The sequence below is a fragment of the Chrysemys picta genome, chromosome 3 (genome assembly GCF_011386835.1).
Source record: "Chrysemys picta bellii isolate R12L10 chromosome 3, ASM1138683v2, whole genome shotgun sequence".
In the NCBI taxonomy this organism is placed as follows: Eukaryota; Metazoa; Chordata; order Testudines; family Emydidae; genus Chrysemys; species Chrysemys picta.
The window spans coordinates 88,366,295-88,379,385 of NC_088793.1; the positions used below are offsets into that span (position 1 = coordinate 88,366,295).

A 13,091-nucleotide genomic window follows, 5' to 3' on the forward strand; every position below is an offset into this window, starting at 1 on the left:
AATACACACTTTACAGATTCTACTTTGCTCCAGACAAATTGTGCACAGTGGAAATTTTTCCAATGAAACTGTTGGAGAGATTGGAGCATATATTTTTCTATTGCCTTAAAATAAGTGGATACGAGAAATTATTATTAAAATAATGAGATTAATTATAAACATGCCTGGAATAACATTGCAATCTGCAGAGTTACAGTGGGTTTAAGCAATCTTATACTCGAGGAGAATGGGAATTTACAAAGATTCACATGGATCCTCTTTCAGACTGCCAAAAGCATTAGAGTAAGTGTGCATGGAGAAATCCATTACCACTCTCCTATAACTATTGGGTTCAGAAAGTATGGTATATTCTTTATATAAACAATTACCTGATTATTATAGGGGGAAGAGGAATAGTAGCAGGCCATGACTACAAAATATGAACAACCTCTCTGGACTATGCTTTGAAACATTCCAGAAATGTTAGCCCATTGGACTCTTAGCCCCCATCTTTGACTGGCTCCCTATGATCACTCCATGCCTATAAGCCAACCAGAGATGTTCCTACAGTGTAACCCCATTTATTTCCATCCAATTTCAGCTTTCCTATGGTAAAGAATAATTTTTGTCCATAGGTCTGTTAAATCAAGATTTCAGACTAGAGGCCAAATACCATGAAAATCATAATTTGTGTCTGTTGCATACACATTTTTTAGTGAAATCCTGACTTCTGGCTAAGGTAGATTCATTTTGTTTTCTAGTAAACTCAGCAAAGATAAGCACTGCCTGAGGATTGTTTGTAAGATACAAGTGTAACATACAAGCAAGGCCAAAATCTTCAAACTCGGGTGCCTGAAGTTGGGCACCTAATTCTATATATAGAAACTAAAATAAATGGAGTAATTTTCAGAGTTCCTGAGCACTTGCAGCATCCACTGAAGTAGGTCTTTATTTTTGGTCCCAGCAAAAGGAAAAAGACTTAACAATTTGATCAAGAAGAAATGGGACTGGAGTCACAATGTAACTGTCTTCTGTAAGGAAACCTGTGTTTGCTCAATTTTAACTGTGATACTGAGGATGATATGTGGATAAAAAAAAAAAAGACGTATCTAGGTATTCCTGTGGCCCTCATCAATCTGGCATCTCAGTATCTCACACTCAGGAGTGGATTTTATCCTCACAACATTCTGATAAGATACAGAAGTACTGTCCCCATTTTGTGGATGGGGGAACTGAGGCACAGGGTAGTGACTTGCGCAAGGTCACATAAATTGTCTGTGCCTGAGCCTAAGTTGCAATCCAGTGTCCTATCCACTAGATCATCCTTTCTACCTGACAAACCTAGAGGGTTTTTTTAAAGCCAATAGGGATAGTTCTTCTAATTGAGACCTAACCCATTCTTCTAACATCTGTGTTTTAAAAATGCAATAAAAAAACCCAACAACAGCCAAATACCCCATCCTCCGCTAACATATTACAATTTCTTGTTTAAAAAAAAACTAAAAATATCTAGCCCTACATAGGATACATAAGCCTTCATTCAATGTTGGTGTTCCTAAAATAAAATCTACTTGCTGCATTTAGCATTCTGTTACAAATTAAAACAACAAATCCTTTATAGTTAGAATTTCTTTTTAATCCTAATTGCAAAGGAATGTATTTACTTTATCACAGGGGATTACATTACTCAATCAGTATTTTTCCAGCAATAAAGGAGAAGCCTGTCCTGTATTGACAATGGATCAAACAATGGGTTAGAGCTTGTCCACATAGTTTTTGTACTTATTTCACTAAATCACTTTAAATAACAATTCAGTTAAATCATTGCAACCTCCTAAAGTGGACACACCTATGCCAATTTAAAAGTGTTTTGAGCAGGTTAGCTTGTGTTGGTAAATTTAGTTAAACCAGTGCAAAAGTTTTATGTCAATGAGCTGTAATGGGGGGAAGAAGATGTCTTCAACGGTAACCCAGCCCACCTAACCACATCAATTTTTAGCTGGGCTTTTTTGTGGACACAAATTGTGCTTGCAAAATTGCACTCACAGTTTTCCACATACAATTCATGTAGCTAGTCATCCCAGTATTTGCACTCACTATGCTCTGAAGAATGTACCCTTCTGGTTAACTATATCTCACACAAAGTTGACAAAATTCTCCCTGAGTTAAGTGGGGAGCCCCTTGGGTTCTTATTTTTATTGATATATATGCTGTATTCTCTCTGTGAAATGCCAGGAGCGCCAATGGCTGTGTATAAGAAGTAGGAGAAGATTCACACTTGGAGCCAGATGGTTATTATTTTGACATCTACTCCCAGGACAGAGCATATATATCGCTGAGTCTCCAGAATGAGTGTTTTGTGATTCAATAGCACCCCTAGGTGATCCATGTTGCAGCTTGACGTTGCAGCCACTATTAATTATTATTTATTGTTTGTACTGCAGTAACGTCTCGGAGTCCCAGTCACGGAGCAGGACCCCATTGTGCTAGGCATCAGATGCTGTACAAACACAGAAATCCTGCCCCCAGTGAAGCCAGCAGCTTCGCAATTGCTACATAAAAGAAGAAAGAGAAAAATAGAAGAAAGAAAAATCCCAAGAATGTAAGGGCAGAGTAAAACCCAATCTCCGTCCAGTTTAGGCAGCATGGTACTTCTTTGAATGATGAGTGAACAAAGAGCCTACCCAGATTCCTTGGGGGGAGGGGTGGGGAAGGAGGCATGGGGAGAATAAAGGCAATGGGCCAAATTGATCCCTGGTGTAATCTATGTTTTTAAATCCAGTTACATCAGGGACCCATTTAGCTTTTAAGAGGTGCCCTGATGTCAGCTGAATGTTTCTTGATTATTTGTATTTAATAATGTTAGCATTTAAATGGGTCCCAATTAGTCTTTGAAATTAATGCTTCATTGAAATGAATGGGGTGCTGGTGTTAGGGTTGACATAATTACTGTCTAACTAACCTTTGTCTGGAGATCTTCTGCAAAGATAAGCAAGACATCAGTGTATGTTGGTTATCTGGGGAGGTGAGGTGCACAGTAGAAAAAGGGTGGAATCTTATTTGCAGAGGGCCTGCCTGAGTGAGCACACAGATGTTGTAAATGCATTTTTGCTCAGAGGCTGCAACTTTATTGCAGTTAAACATAAAGCCCTTGCCTAACCCTCCAAGTCCCCTGGCAAGAAGCCCCAGTAGATGAAAGTCCTGACTGCCTTCTAAACCCATCTTAAATTTACTATGTCTCAAGCCACTTCTTACCTAACTGACATCAAGGCCTTGAATTCACTAGGGAAAAAAAGGTGTATTTTAACTAGCATGGACAAGACAAGTTGTAGTTTCAACAAGTTAGTAAGTCAAAGTAAAACCCTAGGTTTTCCCCTAGAGTTTACCTCAGCCAACTCACTGTATTAACACTAAACTGTCTTGTCTACACTAGGATTTATATTAGCTAACACACTTTACACCTTCTTCTAGTATAAAAATAGCGCAAGCAAGAAATGCCCATGCTTATGCCTAGCATGTCTCCTAGATGAGCTATTTGGTGGGTGGAATATGATCCTAACCTCAATACAATGGTTACTATTTCCTCCTTAAATGCTAATAGAGTTCCTGAAATTGGGATCAGGTAGGGTCACTACGTGATTTGCTTGCATCCTTTAAGGCAGTGGCTCTCAAACTTTTTGACTGGTGACCCCTTTCACATAGCAAGCCTCTGAGTGCGACCCCCCGCCTTATAAATTAAAAATACTTTTTTATATATTTAACACCATTATAAATGCTGGAGGCAAAGCAGAATTTGGGGTGGAGGCTGACAGCTCGCGACCTCCATGTAATAACCTTGCGACCCCGTGAGGGGTCCCGACCCCCAGTTTGAGAACCCCTGCTTTCAGGGACACCTCACCTAAACCTCCCTCCAAAAAGGAATACTGCTAATAATAATAATAATAAATAAACCAATGAATTCTTCAACCTCAGCTCCCCACATTAACACTAAACTTTGAAATCACAATAGTATAACCAAGAGATCATAGGGGTATGCACCCCCTCAGCATAGAAAAGCCCATTATAACAATGGGACCTAGATCTAGAGCCACCCTATTATGATCTCATGCAAAATTCTTATCTGGCCAGGGAATGTATTTCCTAGCCATAAGAACAGCAATAGGATTGTTAGCAACACTCCACAACCAAGGAATTATGACCATGCTAATGAAAGTCCTAGGAAATATATGCATTAAACTGAGCTAGGCTCCGTAGTTTCCCTGGACTCAACAGGCATGGTCAAATGGTCAAACCATCCACTCTGAAGTGCCCCAAAAAGCAAAGGTAAAGACAACCCTGAATGGAAGGCACTTGGTGCTAGGATAGACCAACCAATCAAGGCTATCAATCAGTTCATTCAGAATTTCTGTTATATTTGTTTGATGTTCCTCCTTGTAAGGTCTTTTCCCGTGAATAGTGGGGTCCCTTGTGGGGTCTAGCATCCTTTCTGTAATGGGGGTATGAACACTATGACTGTGCACACCAGTGGCCAAAAAATTTCAACCACCATGGTTCAGAAGGAGCGGGGGGCGGGGGGGGGGGGGGGATGGTTCCCACCAGTTGTTAGAAATGTATGTAGTTCACATATATACATCTATACTGACAAGACCAGGATGTGTAATTTACCAGTGGCACAGTACACACTGCTACTCTGCAATCCTCTCCTTAAGTTTTCTAGAGATAGCAGCCTTATTACTTCCTCTGAGCAGGGGCGGCTCTACGTATTTTGCCGCCCCAATCACGGCAGTGAGGCATCCTTCCGCGGCGTGCCTGTGGGAAGTCCGCTGGTAACGCGGATTCGGTGGCATGCCTGTGGCCGGCTTTAGGCAGTGTGGGGCCCAATTCGAACATTTTCGGCGGGGCCCCGGCAGGGATGACTAAAAAAAAACATAAAAAACCCCCTTTCATTTTTTCCATGTATTATTTACTTTTCATAACTATATAAATAATAACAAAATTATATATTACGTACATTGCTGGCTGGAGGCAGGGCAGGGGTTGACTGGAGGTAAAGTCTGGCTGAAGGCAGGGCAAGGGGTGCGGGGCTGACTGCGGGCAGGGCAGAGGGTGCGGGGCTGGCTGGAGACAGGGGCTGGTACGGGCAGGGCAAGGGGGCGGGACTGGTGCGGGCAGGGGGTGTAGCAGGGGCTGGATGTGGGCAGGGCAGAGGCTCTCCTACTTCTACCGCCCCGGCCCTTTAAATAGCCGAGGGAGCCCTGGGGAAGCAGCGGGGCTCCAGCAGCTATTTAAAGGGCTGGGGCGGTAGAAGCAAGGGGAGCCCCGGACTTTTTAAATAGCCACCAGAGCCCCGCAGCCCTACCCCAGGGCTCCAGAAGTGGGGCTCTGGTGGCAATTTAAAGGGCCTGGGGCTCCAGCCCCTGCTGGGAGCCCCAGGCTCTTTAAATTGCCCCCTGGGGAAGCCGGCTGCCCTGGTATGGCATACCGGTGGCGGCAAGGGCATGGGGCCCTCTTAGGCGCTGGGCTCGATTCAGGGGAATCGCCTGAATCGGCCTAAAGCCGGCCCTGGCCGCTGAAACCGCAGGACCGGCGGACCTCCCACAGGCATTCCGCCAAAGACAGCCTGACTGCCGCCCTCACAGCGACCAGCAGGCTGCCCCCCGCGGCTTCCAGCCCCAGGCACATGCTTGGTGCGCTGGTGCCTGGAGCCGCCCCTGCCTCTGAGGTAGGTCACTTTCCTGTGCCAGTCCATGATAACTTCAGCAGGCACCATTGCCGCACACAGACTAGCAGCATATGGACTTGGGCAGCTGCGGGACGCCAGCAGCAGCTGTGCTTTCTCTGCCTTTGTTACCTGCAGGAGTGAGATATCAGCTAAAATCACCACCGTCTGTAGAAAGTGGTGCCACTATTCAGTGCCATTGCCCTAGACTCATAGGTTCATGCAACCGAGCAATTCCTTCCTCATTTCTCTCACCCCTGGGTAGTGCTGTGAGTGGTGCTGTGCACAAGTACTCCAAAATGGAAGTGTCAAGAAGCACATCTTATTTAAAACTTTAGGGGAGCAAGGGAACGGGGTTCTGAATTTTAACTTTTCGTTGTGACTACACTCACAATGTGTGTTTTATCTGAAGCTGCTGCCCCCCACACCCATGGAATGCCTGAGCTAGATAAGGAGGGGATAGAAGAGGACTCAATATGACATGTTCAATGAGATCCTGAATCAGACTGTGAGCGGAGGGTATGGAGGGTGAACACTGCAGACAGCTTGGAAAAGGAAAGAGTGGAGAGGAGAAAGGCCCATGAGGAAAAGGAGAGGGAGATGCACCCAGGACACAATAGGGCCTCTCCAGCAGCAAACACAGATGCTGCAGACTTCTGTGAAGCTTCAGGTTCAACAATCCCGGGTCACCTCTCTTTGCAGTACATAGAGAACTCCATTACTGCACCTACCTACCCCCATCCCCACCCCCAACCCCATCCAACATTCCACATGGCATCAGGGGCTATATCCCTACCTTGACCACTCCACCCTGAGGGAACATTAAGGACAACCACAGCTTCCCATACACAGACCTGTAAAAGTCACAGTTGCTGAATATGTAGCCAAAATGAACATGAATGTTCTTTCCCCTTGTAAAGTTCTGCTTCATTAATTTATTAAGTTTTTAAATGTAGTTGCTTTTAAATTGTGCTGATTTTTCTTTACGTTCATTTTGTTAACGAATAAAATTATTTGGAAAACAATTCATCTTTATTAGTTCCACAACATATGCTGCAGAGTGCCTAGCAGTTCTGAAAGCACCCACTTGTTACTGTGCAGTGTGACACAATTTAGGATCAGTGACAAAGTGTAATAATCAGAAATGTACATCAAACACCACAGAATTCTGAACAGGCCCCAAAACAGCAGGGCCAGGTAAAGCACAGTACATTCTGCAGCCACTGTTTGTCATCCCAAGCCTGCATTATGCTGCAATCCCACCAATAAGTGCTTATTTCTCAGGCCCAGAAGTGACACTCAACCATCTGCAGCTGCTCTGTGAATGCTACGAACACAGCAATCTGTCCTCCAAGAAATCTTCATGGTCCCCACTGATTTGGTTCTTCTTACAACTCTGCATATACTGGAGGATCGTGCGCCATGTGCTTGCAACACTTACAACAATAGTGCAGAGCTGTACAGGCCCCATGCTTCCGTCAGAGATGAGATTTTTTTAAAAAAGGCCTGAAAATTATGAGATATAGATGACATTATGGATCAGGGACAGCTACACAGTGGTAAGTTGAAATCCTTTCCTTCCAGTCACCCCTGCTTGTTTCTGCTCCACCATGCTTTGCCTAAACTGCCCAAAAGACTGTATGCAGGACGGTGGTGGGTTGCTCACTGGGATATCAACCGACAGCGCACTGCACTATGCATCAACACGAGCGCTCCAGGTGAGTACCCGCAGCACCATTGCAAGGATCCAAGAATGCACATGCACAAGCAATAAACTAACTGCGGCAGCTTTATGCCAATATACCTTGCATCAACCTACGTTTATAGTGTAGACATGGCCTTCGTAAATAGAAACAATGAATACATCGATGAGTCAAGAATTAAAATGTAGAATATTAAGGAGACTTAAAGGATTTCACTTTCAAATAATCCTGTTATTCTTAAAGAAAGACATTTAAATTTCCACATGCAGAAGAACATCAAAGCAAAGCGAAACAGCTAAAGCTTAAGGCTTATTTGATCATTTTCCAGAATCAGAATTATATAATTTAATATGTAGCCACATGCACAGATCCACATTCTTTTCTATTCTATTTTATTCTATTTTTCTATTTTATAAATAGAATAGTAGAATTGCATTATTTTGCCTTATTCTGCAAAGAATCAAATTTAGCAGAGTTTATGGTTTAACTACAGCATAAAAATAAAATTCAGCAAATGTCATGGCAGCATATCAAACATTTAATGCCAGGTTCCCTTATGTTCTCTGCTTTGCTAAAGTGACCCACCCATCAATTACACAATTTTGGAGTGATATTTTACTTTGTAATTAAAAATGAAATTCTTTATGCTTCGTATTTTGTGGAGCATATGTGTAGAGCAATTGCTCCTGGGTATCAAATAGAGAGTGTCTGTACTTTCCAGTCCTCGGCAACATATACTCTCAATTTTATTCTATTAATACTATGCATCTAACACACGCAAATATTGTTTAAGGCCCCAGTCCTGCAGGAACTGCACAAGAGAACCCATACACCCATGCTATATCCCCCCAAAGTCTGTGTGACTCCCCCCCTGCACAGATTTAATTTCAGGACTGGGATCTTAAGGAATTTTGAGAGAACCACACCAGATAGCAGGAAAAACAAGAAGTGTGATAACAAGAAACAATGGATCAATGGTTCAGGTGCAAATGTGGGATGGCAAAGAGATCCCAATAAAATGAAAATTGATGGATGGAAAAATAGTGGTGGAATGCACTATATGAAAAATGTCACCACTGCTACAGTCTATGAAGGAGCATAAGGAATCGAACACATAGTCTCCATGCTAGACTAAATTTATGTCAACCAGTAAATAGGCATGAAACTATTTATGGCACTTTTGTTCTGAGCTTTTTAAAGGCTTGTCTTTACAGAGGCCTTGTCTATATTAGAAAATGTGCACCAGTATAATTAAAATCAGTCTAGTTACAGTGGAGTAAAACCCTAATATAGCTGCACTTAAATCAGTTAGCGTCTGTATTAGGAGTTTGCACTAGATCAAGTTGAGTTACACAAGTGCAAGTTTTCTAATATACACATGGCCTAAGAAAACATATCAGTTTAAATACATAGATGTAATTATGCCAATGCAAATGTTCAGTGTGCACAGTGGGGCTTACCTCAACATAGCATGATTCAGTGCCCCATATCTGCATTAGGTGTTTGCATTGGCACAACATGTTTTCTTAATAAAGACAAGCCCTTAGTTAGAAAAATTTGTCTTTATACAAACTGGCAAGTGTTATCTTGCATTTAATTAATTAATTGTGTAAGTCATCATGACCATGTGTTCTCTTCACATTTTTTAGCCTGTTTCCTATAGCAATTCACCCTTTGTTAAAATAGAGGAGAAAGCTATCAGCTAAATCAAGTCAATAAAACACAGGGTCATGATTTTTTTCATTTGCTTTTGCAACTAATTGTGTGTTTTAAACACTCAGCACAGAACGTGTTTTTAATCTGCTTACCTCATCAATACAGTGTGATTTTGAGCTCTGTCACCCTGCACTCTTAAAATAAATAAAGAATCAATGTGGCTTTACCATTGATTCTTTATTCTATAAAATGATTCTGTATATTCTATAAAATGATATACGCTATAGAAAATGTCTTTTGCGAGATGTATTTATGCCTAAGCTTTATAGCTGTACACTTCACACTTCGACGCACAGCACTGGTACTGGAAAGATTAACAGCATGAAGTGTGAAAAACTGAAATACCACAGAAGAAATTGATCAGCTTAGAACCGTCTCTTTGACTCAAAAGCATATAGGTCATTTCATATGGAACAAAAAAACAGCAAACAAGAGATATGTCCTATGGCTCAATAAGTTTTTGTTTAAGTTGTTCTGCAATGAATTAAGCATTTGTTAGATTGTCATGCACAGCTTCTGTGAAGGGCCCTCATTTGTTCAGTGTTGTCATCCTAGGTTTGATCCTGCAAGGTGCTGGGCACTCTGATCCTGATCCACTCTAGCCCCTGGTACATGCTTATCTTGGAACTACTCATGTCTTTACAATTAAGCATGTGCTTAAATGTTTTGCTGGAATAGGGCCAGAGCACTCCCCACCTTGTAGGATCAAGTCCCCACAACATGTTTGCAACTGGTAAGTTCCAAACTGCTAAAACCAGTGGTAGACAGATAAGATTTCTGCTTCCAAACTCTTGTATGCTCTCTTTACCTTAAAGCTGTATAACTAGTTCATACTTGTCCTACATCTACATACGACATTTTTAATTGCTTGAACTATAATATTTAGTGATTAGTAATAGTACTACTGTAGCATTTAGGAGCCCTAGTCATGGATTAGGACCCCATCGTGCTAGGTGCTGTACTAACACAGAACAAAGAGACAGTCTCTGTCGGAGAGTGTACAATCTAAATAGAGTATAAGACAAGAGACAACAACTCTTGGTTCAAGATTATCTCCTCCAGCTTCAGTTTACTTAAAACACACACACACCAACAACATTAATGCTTCGCTATTTTGTCCATCCAGTCCAATGTTAACCAATTTGGATGTACAATGTACTGTATAGTCTCATTGTTCTTAAATGTGAATTTAAACCACTTCTTTTTACATTTGTTACTCAATATTCCATCTTAGCTCTAAAATATAATTCCACAAACATGCACAGTTTCAGGAATGGCCCACATTTATATTCTGACTGTAAAGAAATGCTATCACATCAAGTGCATTTGTAGCATTGCAATACATGGTGCTAGCACACGAATGTACTTAAACTGCACAAGAAAACAGTCACATTACAAAACGAACCACAGACATAATGCAGGTATGTACAATACTGGAAATGCAAAATATTTATATTGACCAAATCCACTAGTTTTGACAGGAGATTTCAGTTTCTCATCCAACAGAGATATGCTGCAGATTTCCCTACTTACTTCATATACTGCTGCTGTCTTCCTTCTCTGTTCTCCAGACTGGTTGCTGAAGAGTAAAGAGCATCCTGCCTCCTACTGAATCTGAATCGTGTATGAGTGGGCAGCATCCTTAGCTGAATTTCTTGAATTTTGTAGGTTTAAATCACACGCTTCATGCTATTTAACATAGTTAGGGCCAGATGCCCTCAGTCACATGCAAAACTCCTTAATTAATGCAGGCATGTTTCAACAGTTATATGACCCTCATTTTCATGATTCCAAGGCCAGAAGGAACCACTGATCATCTATAACACAGGCTATAGGCTCAGAATAATTCCTAGAACAGAGCATATTTTGTATTTTTTTTAAAATAAGGGCAGTATAATTTCCTTTTATTCGCAAAGCTTTTTACAAAACCAGATTGCTTCCACTCCTTCAGCATTTCCACTGACTTCAGAAGAGCCTTTTGTTTTTCTGAGACATTACAGACTAAGTACCATGCAATGACAAGCAAATGGGACTTTTCAACTTCTTCACAGGGCTATGGGATATTCATTGATATTGTACCATCTTACGATGACGTCAAGGAAAGTATTTAGTATCAGATGGGAAAGTAAAATATATGGGAGACTTCTATTGGTGCGTTTATAATGATAATCCGGTTATATCTCTGAAAGTAATGAAAGATGAATACCAAATGCCTGGCTTACACCTAAAAGGTCAACCTGTTACACCCCTAATAAATGTAGTTAAAACAACCTAAGCCCTGGTATAGACACAGCTAGGTCAACAGAAGAATTCTTCCATCAACCTACATATTGGTTTCTCAAGGGGAGAGATGGACTACAGCAACAAAACAAAACAAAAAAAACCTTCCATCACTGTAGCAAGTTTTTATACTACAGCACTACTGTGGTGTAGCTACAGTGGTGCAGTTGTGCTGTTGTAGAGTAGATATACCTTAAGGGTTGGTCTACACTCACAAGTTACAGTAGCATAGCTACCGCCAGCCTAAATCCTAGTGTAGCCAGTGCTAGGTTGACTGAAGAATTTTTCCATCAACCTATCTACTGCTTCTCAGGAAAGTGGATTACCTACACCGATGGGAGAACCCCTCCCATCTGCATAAGTAGTGTCTACACTGAAGTGCTACAGCTGTGCTGCTGAAGTGTTTTAAGTGTAGACATAGGCCTGGTCTACACTACAAAAATAGGTCAGCCTAAGCCACCTTGCATCAAACTTGTTTTGCATGTGTCGACACTTCAATTTGTCTCCCACCGATGTAAGCACCACATTACGTCAATGCAATAACACCACCTCCCTGAGTGGTGTTGAGCCATGGTTGATGTACTGAGGGTGACGCAATGAGAGTATAGATACTACATTACCTATGTCATCCTAACAGTCCTCCAGCACCTGTCCCACAATGACTGACACTGACTGCTTCGGTCACAATTTTGAACTCCACTACCTACAGGTCACAGAGGCTGGAAGCCCCTTCCCACTCCTTCCATTAAAATCCCACAAATTGTTGAAATGCCTTTTCCTGATTGCCCAGTTTGGTGAGAACACCTAGCAGCTCTCCACTGTTGTGCGCAAGTGCCCAGTTGACCATGCTGGTTACACACACCAGATGTGCTCCGGCCTGGATTAGACAGTAAATATTGGATCACCTGGGCTGTGAGGAGAAGAGGCTGCACAAGCACAGCTACAGATCAGCCACAGAAATGTGGACATCATCAAACAGATTGCACAGGGGATGCAAGAGAAGGGTTATGACAGGGACCAGCAGCAATGCCACATGAAAGCAAAGGACCTGCGGCAGGTATGCCAGAAGGCCAGGGAGGCCAAACAGTCAATCCAGTGCTGAGCTGCAGCCCTGCCATTTTTATAAAGAGCTGTATGCCATGCTTGGCTGAGACACCACCACCACCCGCACACCACCGTGGATACCTCCGAGGAGCACGGACCCTTTTATGAGCAGTAAGAATGAGGAGGAAGACAGGGGACATGTGACTGGGGGTGTGGGAGGGTCAAGCTAAGATACGAGCCAGCACCTGTTTGAGACTCCACTACAGTCCCATCAGTTGAGCACAGGTGAGCCCGATGCGGGAGAAGAAAACTTGGGTAAGTATTTCCCATTATAGTGATGTACGGATGGCACCCCCAACTTAGCAAGACGCAGCTATTGACTTCTCACTAATTTACTCTTACAAGAAGAGGTAGCAGTACAACAAAGAAGGGTAAATATCTGCTTTTCATTGCCCCACAGAGTTTGGGGCAGGGGCATGCAGGACAGTATATGTATTAGTATTATGTATTAGTACATATATGTCAGCCAGTCACTACTAATCATGCCCACTCACATCCTCCTCTCACCCTTCCCTGCCTGGCCCCTGAGTAAATGACACCATGAAAATTCTAATCAAAATGGCCACTAATTTATGTTCTGTTCCAGGTCG

The 13,091-nt window shown here is 42.3% G+C and overlaps 1 long non-coding RNA gene across 2 annotated transcripts in view; it reads right to left on the reverse strand.

Moving 5' to 3' along the window:
• LOC101948928 (uncharacterized) overlaps positions 1 to 13,091 on the reverse strand; it is a 145,398-nt gene that overhangs the window by 75,423 nt on the left and 56,884 nt on the right. Inside the window, exon 3 of one of the 2 annotated variants that reach the window (XR_010599581.1) lies at positions 96 to 4,895. The exons of the other annotated variant lie outside the window; for it this stretch is intronic. This is a non-coding gene — a long non-coding RNA (uncharacterized LOC101948928). Of the gene's footprint in view, positions 1 to 95; positions 4,896 to 13,091 lie in introns of those variants that run through there. 2 annotated transcript variants of the gene reach the window in all.